We start from the raw sequence: 12,723 nt of genomic DNA, 5'->3' as shown, positions 1-12,723 counted from the left end.
CCACAGCAGCCAGTCGTGGGCTGAGGACACCTGGGGCGTTGGGAACTCCCTGGCTTCTCCTTGGTTTAACGTCTAGAGCTGCTTGTGAATCGCGCCGCCACACACACCCGAGCGCAGGTGTCTTCCGCACAGACTGCGGGCCTCGCTCTTCTGAATGCCGCTAGCTCGCCACCCACCCACCCACGGGTGAACCTGGTCAGGGTGCTTTCTCTCAGGGGCAGACTCTTTTCCGGGCGGGCTACCGGTGTCTCTGTTTGCTCGTTTCTTTCTTCCATTTCGGGAAAGTCTTCCTTGCTGGGTGTGGAAATCTCCTATGCCTTCCCAAGCCTATTCTGTCAGCTTTAAAATTCTCTTTCAGTTGCCACCCTCACAGATGGATTAGGAAACTCTTTCCGGTGCACTCATTAGTGAAATGACCTCCAGGAAGCTGGAATCCAATATCTAATGGCCGATTTTTAGCGAGTCCACACGCCAGGGTGGTCGGGGTCCAATGCAGCCCCGGCCAGGCCCAGGCCCCTTGGACTGGGCCACAGGAGGACACGGAGGAGGGTCCCGGCCCCCACGAAGCGGTGCCGGCAGTTCTCCACGGGCTTGGGCGTTTTCCAGAGGTAGGAGATGGAGGGGACTGATTTCTTCAGCGCCCCCCAAACCACGCCACCCCACCCCACCCATGGGACACATCCCCAGAGAGAGACGCCCCGTACACTGGCTGTGCCCCAGCCCTGGCCCGGGGGAATAGGCGGCAGCCCACCCACGGGGCGAGGGGGGGGCGCAGCTGAAAGGGGTTGTGGGGGAGGGCGGCCCCTGGCTGGGGTCAAAGGGCGAGCGTCCCGCGCGTGCGCAGTCAGCGGCAGCGACGCGCTGGGGGTGGGCAGCGGGTAGGTGAAGGAGGCCGGGCGAGGAGACGAGGGGGGCTGGGAGGGCTCCACCTTGGCGAGTCCAGCCGCGGAGGCGCATCTTGTGTGAGTGTGAGTGAGTGTGAGTGTGTGTGTGTGTGTATAGAGAGACAGCCCCCCACCCCGCCCCGCCCCGCCCCGCCCAGCCCCGCCCATCACCCCCATCCCTGGGAGCCCGCGGGACCCGGCCGGCGAACTCAACCGGCGCGGGGCCTGGGGCGGGAGGCGGGGCCTGGGGCGGGAGGAGGCGGCGGCGGGGAAGCCCAGAGAGGCTCGGCTTCTCGAGCGGGGCAGGGGCGCCCTCCGCCGCCGTCTAGGGCGACACCACCCTGAACGCCCCCGATCTCGTCTGGTCTCGGAAGCTAAGCAGGGTCGGGCCTGGTTAGTACTTGGATGGGAGACCGCCTGGGAATACCGGGTGCCACAGGCTGCTGCTTTTTTTTTTTTTTGCCTCTTGTTCTGTCCCCTTTCTGGGAGCGCGGCGGCGGCCCGGGGTGGGGGTCACCCCCACCCTCAGCGCCCGCGCGGTGCCTGGCGCCCCAGCCCGCACCGTGGGGCCTCCTCTTGTCCCAAGCCGCGACACCGCTGCCACGCGGCAGCATGCGTGGCATCTGGACTGTCAGGTCTCAGACCAAAGGTCTGCTCTGTGGGAACCGACACGCTGGAGGAAACCTTGAGAGTCTGAGAGGGGAGGGAGTTCCAGAAGAAGGCCAGGATGTCATTTTGAGGGAGTATGTGACCAGAACTCGTCCCGTTGCTTTTGGGGTTCTATGGGCTACACGCAGGAATCTTTGGTGGTGGCACCTGATGTTGGGGGATCCGGAGTCACACCCAGACCTGCTCCACAGGCCTCCTTTTACTTTTCTCTTCGGATTCATTATTTTTAAAAAGTGTCTCTTACCTCTAGGATTGCATTTTCTTTTCTCTCTCTTTTCAAGCAGATGATGGGAGTACAAGTATGCAGGTGACATGTGTTGCCCGTGCCCCCCTCCCCCCTGTGTTCTTTTTTTTTTTTTTTTTTTTTTGAGACAGAGTCTCGTTTTGCTGCCCAGGCTAGAGTGAGTGCCATGGCGTCAGCCTAGCTCACAGCAACCTCAATCTCCGGGCTCAAGCAATCCTGCTGCCTCAGCCTCCCGAGTAGTTGGGACTACAGGCATGCACCACCACGCCCGGCTGTGTTTTTCTATATATATTAGTTGGCCAATTAATTTCTTTCTATTTTTAGTAGAGACGGGGTCTCGCTCTTGCTCAGGCTGGTTTCGAACTCCTGACCTGGAGCAATCCGCCCGCCTCGGCCTCCCAGAGAGCTAGGATTACAGGCGTGAGCCACCGCGCCCGGCCCCCCCTGTGTTCTTATTCATATACCTCTCATGTTGTTCCAGCGTATTGTGGGGGTACCAATGTTAAGGTCGGGTGCCTTGCCCTCTCCAAGCCTCCCCCCTCGGGTCAGAGCTTCAAGTGCGCCCATCCCCCAGTCGGTGCGCGCCCATCCCCCAGTCGGTGCGCACCCACCCCATGCCTAATGGATGTGTATGCCCCTCCCCTCCCCCCACCCGCCCGACACCCACCCGATGAAGGTGATTCCTCTCTGTCCACTTAGGTGTCCATCCGTTCGTACCAATTTGCTGGTGAGCGCGCTCACGTGGTGCTCGTGTGTCCATTCTTGGGATACTTGGCTTACTGGAACGGGTTCCAGCTCTGGCCAGGAGAACACGAGAGGCGCCCTCTCACCGCTGCTCCTCACAGCCGAATGGCACTCCGTGGTGTCCACGCGCCACATTTTATTGATGCACTCCTGGATGGAGGGGCACTCGGGTCGCTTCCACGTCTTTGCGATTGTGAATTGTGCCCTAACTGTCACCCTAACCCTTACCCAGCCCGTCTCCTCTGCCCCTGCCTGACGCACTCCTCCCCGGCCAGGCCCGTCACTGTCCTGGGCCCCCGCCTGACCGGCTCCTCCCCGCCCGGCCGGTCACCGTCCTCTGCCCCTGCCTGACACGCTCCTTCCCGCCCGGCCTCTCACCGTCCTCGGCCCCTGCCTGACCGGCTCCTCCGTCGCCCGGGCCTTCCAAGGGCTTGGTGTGGACGCTGCTTCCAGGAAGCCCTCCAGAAACCCGGCAGCAGGGTGGCCGCAGCAGTCTCCAGCAGCCGTCCCTAAGTCGCGTGAGTGCGGGGGACGTGCCCCCGCTGTGCCGCGGGGGCCCAGCCTGGTGTCTTCCCTGAGGCCCTGCGGCTGCCGGCTGGGCTGCCGCTCCCCGCAAGGGGAGAGCCGCGGAGGTGGGGACCGCCTCCTGATGGGGACGTACACGCAGCTCTCCACGTCGGATTCCGGGGCTCTCTGTCCTGCCCGAAGGCCCAGCTGGCCTGCGGCTCCTTAGAGTGGCAAAAACATCCGAAAACTGAGATTGAGGGTCCGGTGGGTGTCTGCACTTTTGTGCTGGGCACCCCAGGGAGGCCCGGGGGCTGGCTGGACAACGTGGTCTGCTGGGCGGGGGGGTTGGAGGAGCAACTGATGCCCTTTGCACTTTGGGTAGCAAGAGTCTGAGGTGTCTCTGAGCCCTGTGCCCTGTGAGGGGGGAGGCGGGGGGGAGGAGGAGGAGGAGGAGGAGGAGGAGGTGGGAAGGGCCGGGGCCTGCAGTCCTGTTCCCGGGGTGGCACGGCAAGTGGCTTCTTCCACAGGCTGCTTGGCCTGGGCTCCCTGCACCTGGGCCTTTGGAGGACCGGCCCTGTGCTTGCCAACACTTCCTGCAGGGACCCAGAGCTGGGAGGTGGCATCTCTCAGCCCTGGGTCGGGCAGAGCCCCAGCGGGCCATGCCCACAACCTCTGTCAGCACCGGTCCCCCAGAAGGCTCCTTTGGGACCAGGATTCTCTTGCGGTGACTCTTTAAGGTCTGGCCCCTGGATGGAGGGGCACCAGGAGTAGAGGAGCAGGAAGGGGAAGGGGGTGGCCATGCGAGGGGACACTTTGAGGCCAAGTCCCAGCTTCAGCCTGATCCTCCTGGGAACCCCGCTCTGAGACAAGGAGCCGGGCTTCGCATTCCCACAGCAGCCAGTCGTGGGCTGAGGACACCTGGGGCGTTGGGAACTCCCTGGCTTCTCCTTGGTTTAACGTCTAGAGCTGCTTGTGAATCGCGCCGCCACACACACCCGAGCGCAGGTGTCTTCCGCACAGACTGCGGGCCTCGCTCTTCTGAATGCCGCTAGCTCGCCACCCACCCACCCACGGGTGAACCTGGTCAGGGTGCTTTCTCTCAGGGGCAGACTCTTTTCCGGGCGGGCTACCGGTGTCTCTGTTTGCTCGTTTCTTTCTTCCATTTCGGGAAAGTCTTCCTTGCTGGGTGTGGAAATCTCCTATGCCTTCCCAAGCCTATTCTGTCAGCTTTAAAATTCTCTTTCAGTTGCCACCCTCACAGATGGATTAGGAAACTCTTTCCGGTGCACTCATTAGTGAAATGACCTCCAGGAAGCTGGAATCCAATATCTAATGGCCGATTTTTAGCGAGTCCACACGCCAGGGTGGTCGGGGTCCAATGCAGCCCCGGCCAGGCCCAGGCCCCTTGGACTGGGCCACAGGAGGACACGGAGGAGGGTCCCGGCCCCCACGAAGCGGTGCCGGCAGTTCTCCACGGGCTTGGGCGTTTTCCAGAGGTAGGAGATGGAGGGGACTGATTTCTTCAGCGCCCCCCAAACCACGCCACCCCACCCCACCCATGGGACACATCCCCAGAGAGAGACGCCCCGTACACTGGCTGTGCCCCAGCCCTGGCCCGGGGGAATAGGCGGCAGCCCACCCACGGGGCGAGGGGGGGGCGCAGCTGAAAGGGGTTGTGGGGGAGGGCGGCCCCTGGCTGGGGTCAAAGGGCGAGCGTCCCGCGCGTGCGCAGTCAGCGGCAGCGACGCGCTGGGGGTGGGCAGCGGGTAGGTGAAGGAGGCCGGGCGAGGAGACGAGGGGGGCTGGGAGGGCTCCACCTTGGCGAGTCCAGCCGCGGAGGCGCATCTTGTGTGAGTGTGAGTGAGTGTGAGTGTGTGTGTGTGTGTATAGAGAGACAGCCCCCCACCCCGCCCCGCCCCGCCCCGCCCAGCCCCGCCCATCACCCCCATCCCTGGGAGCCCGCGGGACCCGGCCGGCGAACTCAACCGGCCCGGGGCCTGGGGCGGGAGGCGGCGGCGGGGAAGCCCAGAGAGGCTCGGCTTCTCGAGCGGGGCAGGGGCGCCCTCCGCCGCCGTCTAGGGCGACACCACCCTGAACGCCCCCGATCTCGTCTGGTCTCGGAAGCTAAGCAGGGTCGGGCCTGGTTAGTACTTGGATGGGAGACCGCCTGGGAATACCGGGTGCCACAGGCTGCTGCTTTTTTTTTTTTTTGCCTCTTGTTCTGTCCCCTTTCTGGGAGCGCGGCGGCGGCCCGGGGTGGGGGTCACCCCCACCCTCAGCGCCCGCGCGGTGCCTGGCGCCCCAGCCCGCACCGTGGGGCCTCCTCTTGTCCCAAGCCGCGACACCGCTGCCACGCGGCAGCATGCGTGGCATCTGGACTGTCAGGTCTCAGACCAAAGGTCTGCTCTGTGGGAACCGACACGCTGGAGGAAACCTTGAGAGTCTGAGAGGGGAGGGAGTTCCAGAAGAAGGCCAGGATGTCATTTTGAGGGAGTATGTGACCAGAACTCGTCCCGTTGCTTTTGGGGTTCTATGGGCTACACGCAGGAATCTTTGGTGGTGGCACCTGATGTTGGGGGATCCGGAGTCACACCCAGACCTGCTCCACAGGCCTCCTTTTACTTTTCTCTTCGGATTCATTATTTTTAAAAAGTGTCTCTTACCTCTAGGATTGCATTTTCTTTTCTCTCTCTTTTCAAGCAGATGATGGGAGTACAAGTATGCAGGTGACATGTGTTGCCCGTGCCCCCCTCCCCCCTGTGTTTTTTTTTTTTTTTTTTTTTTGAGACAGAGTCTCGTTTTGCTGCCCAGGCTAGAGTGAGTGCCATGGCGTCAGCCTAGCTCACAGCAACCTCAATCTCCGGGCTCAAGCAATCCTGCTGCCTCAGCCTCCCGAGTAGTTGGGACTACAGGCATGCACCACCACGCCCGGCTGTGTTTTTCTATATATATTAGTTGGCCAATTAATTTCTTTCTATTTTTAGTAGAGACGGGGTCTCGCTCTTGCTCAGGCTGGTTTCGAACTCCTGACCTGGAGCAATCCGCCCGCCTCGGCCTCCCAGAGAGCTAGGATTACAGGCGTGAGCCACCGCGCCCGGCCCCCCCTGTGTTCTTATTCATATACCTCTCATGTTGTTCCAGCGTATTGTGGGGGTACCAATGTTAAGGTCGGGTGCCTTGCCCTCTCCAAGCCTCCCCCCTCGGGTCAGAGCTTCAAGTGCGCCCATCCCCCAGTCGGTGCGCACCCACCCCATGCCTAATGGATGTGTATGCCCCTCCCCTCCCCCCACCCGCCCGACACCCACCCGATGAAGGTGATTCCTCTCTGTCCACTTAGGCGTCCATCCGTTCGTACCAATTTGCCGGTGAGCGCGCTCACGTGGTGCTCGTGTGTCCATTCTTGGGATACTTGGCTTACTGGAACGGGTTCCAGCTCTGGCCAGGAGAACACGAGAGGCGCCCTCTCACGGCTGCTCCTCACAGCCGAATGGCACTCCGTGGTGTCCACGCGCCACATTTTATTGATGCACTCCTGGATGGATGGGCACTCGGGTCGCTTCCACGTCTTTGCGATTGTGAATTGTGCCCTAACTGTAACCCTAACCCTTACCCAGCCCGTCTCCTCTGCCCCTGCCTGACGCACTCCTCCCCGGCCAGGCCCGTCACTGTCCTGGGCCCCCGCCTGACCGGCTCCTCCCCGCCCGGCCGGTCACCGTCCTCTGCCCCTGCCTGACACGCTCCTTCCCGCCCGGCCTCTCACCGTCCTCGGCCCCTGCCTGACCGGCTCCTCCGTCGCCCGGGCCTTCCAAGGGCTTGGTGTGGACGCTGCTTCCAGGAAGCCCTCCAGAAACCCGGCAGCAGGGTGGCCGCAGCAGTCTCCAGCAGCCGTCCCTAAGTCGCGTGAGTGCGGGGGACGTGCCCCCGCTGTGCCGCGGGGGCCCAGCCTGGTGTCTTCCCTGAGGCCCTGCGGCTGCCGGCTGGGCTGCCGCTCCCCGCAAGGGGAGAGCCGCGGAGGTGGGGACCGCCTCCTGATGGGGACGTACACGCAGCTCTCCACGTCGGATTCCGGGGCTCTCTGTCCTGCCCGAAGGCCCAGCTGGCCTGCGGGTCCTTAGAGTGGCAAAAACATCCGAAAACTGAGATTGAGGGTCCGGTGGGTGTCTGCACTTTTGTGCTGGGCACCCCAGGGAGGCCCGGGGGCTGGCTGGACAACGTGGTCTGCTGGGCGGGGGGGTTGGAGGAGCAACTGATGCCCTTTGCACTTTGGGTAGCAAGAGTCTGAGGTGTCTCTGAGCCCTGTGCCCTGTGAGGGGGGAGGCGGGGGGGAGGAGGAGGAGGAGGAGGAGGAGGAGGTGGGAAGGGCCGGGGCCTGCAGTCCTGTTCCCGGGGTGGCACGGCAAGTGGCTTCTTCCACAGGCTGCTTGGCCTGGGCTCCCTGCACCTGGGCCTTTGGAGGACCGGCCCTGTGCTTGCCAACACTTCCTGCAGGGACCCAGAGCTGGGAGGTGGCATCTCTCAGCCCTGGGTCGGGCAGAGCCCCAGCGGGCCATGCCCACAACCTCTGTCAGCACCGGTCCCCCAGAAGGCTCCTTTGGGACCAGGATTCTCTTGCGGTGACTCTTTAAGGTCTGGCCCCTGGATGGAGGGGCACCAGGAGTAGAGGAGCAGGAAGGGGAAGGGGGTGGCCATGCGAGGGGACACTTTGAGGCCAAGTCCCAGCTTCAGCCTGATCCTCCTGGGAACCCCGCTCTGAGACAAGGAGCCGGGCTTCGCATTCCCACAGCAGCCAGTCGTGGGCTGAGGACACCTGGGGCGTTGGGAACTCCCTGGCTTCTCCTTGGTTTAACGTCTAGAGCTGCTTGTGAATCGCGCCGCCACACACACCCGAGCGCAGGTGTCTTCCGCACAGACTGCGGGCCTCGCTCTTCTGAATGCCGCTAGCTCGCCACCCACCCACCCACGGGTGAACCTGGTCAGGGTGCTTTCTCTCAGGGGCAGACTCTTTTCCGGGCGGGCTACCGGTGTCTCTGTTTGCTCGTTTCTTTCTTCCATTTCGGGAAAGTCTTCCTTGCTGGGTGTGGAAATCTCCTATGCCTTCCCAAGCCTATTCTGTCAGCTTTAAAATTCTCTTTCAGTTGCCACCCTCACAGATGGATTAGGAAACTCTTTCCGGTGCACTCATTAGTGAAATGACCTCCAGGAAGCTGGAATCCAATATCTAATGGCCGATTTTTAGCGAGTCCACACGCCAGGGTGGTCGGGGTCCAATGCAGCCCCGGCCAGGCCCAGGCCCCTTGGACTGGGCCACAGGAGGACACGGAGGAGGGTCCCGGCCCCCACGAAGCGGTGCCGGCAGTTCTCCACGGGCTTGGGCGTTTTCCAGAGGTAGGAGATGGAGGGGACTGATTTCTTCAGCGCCCCCCAAACCACGCCACCCCACCCCACCCATGGGACACATCCCCAGAGAGAGACGCCCCGTACACTGGCTGTGCCCCAGCCCTGGCCCGGGGGAATAGGCGGCAGCCCACCCACGGGGCGAGGGGGGGGCGCAGCTGAAAGGGGTTGTGGGGGAGGGCGGCCCCTGGCTGGGGTCAAAGGGCGAGCGTCCCGCGCGTGCGCAGTCAGCGGCAGCGACGCGCTGGGGGTGGGCAGCGGGTAGGTGAAGGAGGCCGGGCGAGGAGACGAGGGGGGCTGGGAGGGCTCCACCTTGGCGAGTCCAGCCGCGGAGGCGCATCTTGTGTGAGTGTGAGTGAGTGTGAGTGTGTGTGTGTGTGTATAGAGAGACAGCCCCCCACCCCGCCCCGCCCAGCCCCGCCCATCACCCCCATCCCTGGGAGCCCGCGGGACCCGGCCGGCGAACTCAACCGGCCCGGGGCCTGGGGCGGGAGGCGGCGGCGGGGAAGCCCAGAGAGGCTCGGCTTCTCGAGCGGGGCAGGGGCGCCCTCCGCCGCCGTCTAGGGCGACACCACCCTGAACGCCCCCGATCTCGTCTGGTCTCGGAAGCTAAGCAGGGTCGGGCCTGGTTAGTACTTGGATGGGAGACCGCCTGGGAATACCGGGTGCCACAGGCTGCTGCTTTTTTTTTTTTTTGCCTCTTGTTCTGTCCCCTTTCTGGGAGCGCGGCGGCGGCCCGGGGTGGGGGTCACCCCCACCCTCAGCGCCCGCGCGGTGCCTGGCGCCCCAGCCCGCACCGTGGGGCCTCCTCTTGTCCCAAGCCGCGACACCGCCGCCACGCGGCAGCATGCGTGGCATCTGGACTGTCAGGTCTCAGACCAAAGGTCTGCTCTGTGGGAACCGACACGCTGGAGGAAACCTTGAGAGTCTGAGAGGGGAGGGAGTTCCAGAAGAAGGCCAGGATGTCATTTTGAGGGAGTATGTGACCAGAACTCGTCCCGTTGCTTTTGGGGTTCTATGGGCTACACGCAGGAATCTTTGGTGGTGGCACCTGATGTTGGGGGATCCGGAGTCACACCCAGACCTGCTCCACAGGCCTCCTTTTACTTTTCTCTTCGGATTCATTATTTTTAAAAAGTGTCTCTTACCTCTAGGATTGCATTTTCTTTTCTCTCTCTTTTCAAGCAGATGATGGGAGTACAAGTATGCAGGTGACATGTGTTGCCCGTGCCCCCCTCCCCCCTGTGTTCTTTTTTTTTTTTTTTTTTTTTGAGACAGAGTCTCGTTTTGCTGCCCAGGCTAGAGTGAGTGCCATGGCGTCAGCCTAGCTCACAGCAACCTCAATCTCCGGGCTCAAGCAATCCTGCTGCCTCAGCCTCCCGAGTAGTTGGGACTACAGGCATGCACCACCACGCCCGGCTGTGTTTTTCTATATATATTAGTTGGCCAATTAATTTCTTTCTATTTTTAGTAGAGACGGGGTCTCGCTCTTGCTCAGGCTGGTTTCGAACTCCTGACCTGGAGCAATCCGCCCGCCTCGGCCTCCCAGAGAGCTAGGATTACAGGCGTGAGCCACCGCGCCCGGCCCCCCCTGTGTTCTTATTCATATACCTCTCATGTTGTTCCAGCGTATTGTGGGGGTACCAATGTTAAGGTCGGGTGCCTTGCCCTCTCCAAGCCTCCCCCCTCGGGTCAGAGCTTCAAGTGCGCCCATCCCCCAGTCGGTGCGCACCCACCCCATGCCTAATGGATGTGTATGCCCCTCCCCTCCCCCCACCCGCCCGACACCCACCCGATGAAGGTGATTCCTCTCTGTCCACTTAGGCGTCCATCCGTTCGTACCAATTTGCCGGTGAGCGCGCTCACGTGGTGCTCGTGTGTCCATTCTTGGGATACTTGGCTTACTGGAACGGGTTCCAGCTCTGGCCAGGAGAACACGAGAGGCGCCCTCTCACGGCTGCTCCTCACAGCCGAATGGCACTCCGTGGTGTCCACGCGCCACATTTTATTGATGCACTCCTGGATGGATGGGCACTCGGGTCGCTTCCACGTCTTTGCGATTGTGAATTGTGCCCTAACTGTAACCCTAACCCTTACCCAGCCCGTCTCCTCTGCCCCTGCCTGACGCACTCCTCCCCGGCCAGGCCCGTCACTGTCCTGGGCCCCCGCCTGACCGGCTCCTCCCCGCCCGGCCGGTCACCGTCCTCTGCCCCTGCCTGACACGCTCCTTCCCGCCCGGCCTCTCACCGTCCTCGGCCCCTGCCTGACCGGCTCCTCCGTCGCCCGGGCCTTCCAAGGGCTTGGTGTGGACGCTGCTTCCAGGAAGCCCTCCAGAAACCCGGCAGCAGGGTGGCCGCAGCAGTCTCCAGCAGCCGTCCCTAAGTCGCGTGAGTGCGGGGGACGTGCCCCCGCTGTGCCGCGGGGGCCCAGCCTGGTGTCTTCCCTGAGGCCCTGCGGCTGCCGGCTGGGCTGCCGCTCCCCGCAAGGGGAGAGCCGCGGAGGTGGGGACCGCCTCCTGATGGGGACGTACACGCAGCTCTCCACGTCGGATTCCGGGGCTCTCTGTCCTGCCCGAAGGCCCAGCTGGCCTGCGGGTCCTTAGAGTGGCAAAAACATCCGAAAACTGAGATTGAGGGTCCGGTGGGTGTCTGCACTTTTGTGCTGGGCACCCCAGGGAGGCCCGGGGGCTGGCTGGACAACGTGGTCTGCTGGGCGGGGGGGTTGGAGGAGCAACTGATGCCCTTTGCACTTTGGGTAGCAAGAGTCTGAGGTGTCTCTGAGCCCTGTGCCCTGTGAGGGGGGAGGCGGGGGGGAGGAGGAGGAGGAGGAGGAGGAGGAGGTGGGAAGGGCCGGGGCCTGCAGTCCTGTTCCCGGGGTGGCACGGCAAGTGGCTTCTTCCACAGGCTGCTTGGCCTGGGCTCCCTGCACCTGGGCCTTTGGAGGACCGGCCCTGTGCTTGCCAACACTTCCTGCAGGGACCCAGAGCTGGGAGGTGGCATCTCTCAGCCCTGGGTCGGGCAGAGCCCCAGCGGGCCATGCCCACAACCTCTGTCAGCACCGGTCCCCCAGAAGGCTCCTTTGGGACCAGGATTCTCTTGCGGTGACTCTTTAAGGTCTGGCCCCTGGATGGAGGGGCACCAGGAGTAGAGGAGCAGGAAGGGGAAGGGGGTGGCCATGCGAGGGGACACTTTGAGGCCAAGTCCCAGCTTCAGCCTGATCCTCCTGGGAACCCCGCTCTGAGACAAGGAGCCGGGCTTCGCATTCCCACAGCAGCCAGTCGTGGGCTGAGGACACCTGGGGCGTTGGGAACTCCCTGGCTTCTCCTTGGTTTAACGTCTAGAGCTGCTTGTGAATCGCGCCGCCACACACACCCGAGCGCAGGTGTCTTCCGCACAGACTGCGGGCCTCGCTCTTCTGAATGCCGCTAGCTCGCCACCCACCCACCCACGGGTGAACCTGGTCAGGGTGCTTTCTCTCAGGGGCAGACTCTTTTCCGGGCGGGCTACCGGTGTCTCTGTTTGCTCGTTTCTTTCTTCCATTTCGGGAAAGTCTTCCTTGCTGGGTGTGGAAATCTCCTATGCCTTCCCAAGCCTATTCTGTCAGCTTTAAAATTCTCTTTCAGTTGCCACCCTCACAGATGGATTAGGAAACTCTTTCCGGTGCACTCATTAGTGAAATGACCTCCAGGAAGCTGGAATCCAATATCTAATGGCCGATTTTTAGCGAGTCCACACGCCAGGGTGGTCGGGGTCCAATGCAGCCCCGGCCAGGCCCAGGCCCCTTGGACTGGGCCACAGGAGGACACGGAGGAGGGTCCCGGCCCCCACGAAGCGGTGCCGGCAGTTCTCCACGGGCTTGGGCGTTTTCCAGAGGTAGGAGATGGAGGGGACTGATTTCTTCAGCGCCCCCCAAACCACGCCACCCCACCCCACCCATGGGACACATCCCCAGAGAGAGACGCCCCGTACACTGGCTGTGCCCCAGCCCTGGCCCGGGGGAATAGGCGGCAGCCCACCCACGGGGCGAGGGGGGGGCGCAGCTGAAAGGGGTTGTGGGGGAGGGCGGCCCCTGGCTGGGGTCAAAGGGCGAGCGTCCCGCGCGTGCGCAGTCAGCGGCAGCGACGCGCTGGGGGTGGGCAGCGGGTAGGTGAAGGAGGCCGGGCGAGGAGACGAGGGGGGCTGGGAGGGCTCCACCTTGGCGAGTCCAGCCGCGGAGGCGCATCTTGTGTGAGTGTGAGTGAGTGTGAGTGTGTGTGTGTGTGTATAGAGAGACAGCCCCCCA

General features: G+C 63.0%; 3 non-coding genes across 3 annotated transcripts; all 3 read left to right on the top strand.

The window, feature by feature from the left end:
• The first annotated feature begins 1,207 nt into the window (after positions 1-1,207).
• LOC142864425 (5S ribosomal RNA) lies at positions 1,208-1,326 on the top strand. Its single transcript, XR_012914983.1, has one exon. It is a non-coding gene; the product is annotated as a 5S ribosomal RNA (ribosomal RNA).
• Positions 1,327-5,121: 3,795 nt separating this feature from the next.
• On the top strand, positions 5,122-5,240 carry LOC142864424 (5S ribosomal RNA). Its single transcript, XR_012914982.1, has one exon. It is a non-coding gene; the product is annotated as a 5S ribosomal RNA (ribosomal RNA).
• A 3,760-nt stretch (positions 5,241-9,000) lies between these two features.
• On the top strand, positions 9,001-9,119 carry LOC142864423 (5S ribosomal RNA). The gene has a single exon (XR_012914981.1). It is a non-coding gene; the product is annotated as a 5S ribosomal RNA (ribosomal RNA).
• The last annotated feature ends 3,604 nt before the right edge of the window (positions 9,120-12,723 follow it).

The sequence above is a fragment of the Microcebus murinus genome, chromosome 25 (genome assembly GCF_040939455.1).
Source record: "Microcebus murinus isolate Inina chromosome 25, M.murinus_Inina_mat1.0, whole genome shotgun sequence".
NCBI classification, from domain to species: Eukaryota; Metazoa; Chordata; class Mammalia; order Primates; family Cheirogaleidae; genus Microcebus; species Microcebus murinus.
Note: the sequence above shows the minus strand (reverse complement) of the source record. Positions and strands in the feature narration are given on the sequence as shown.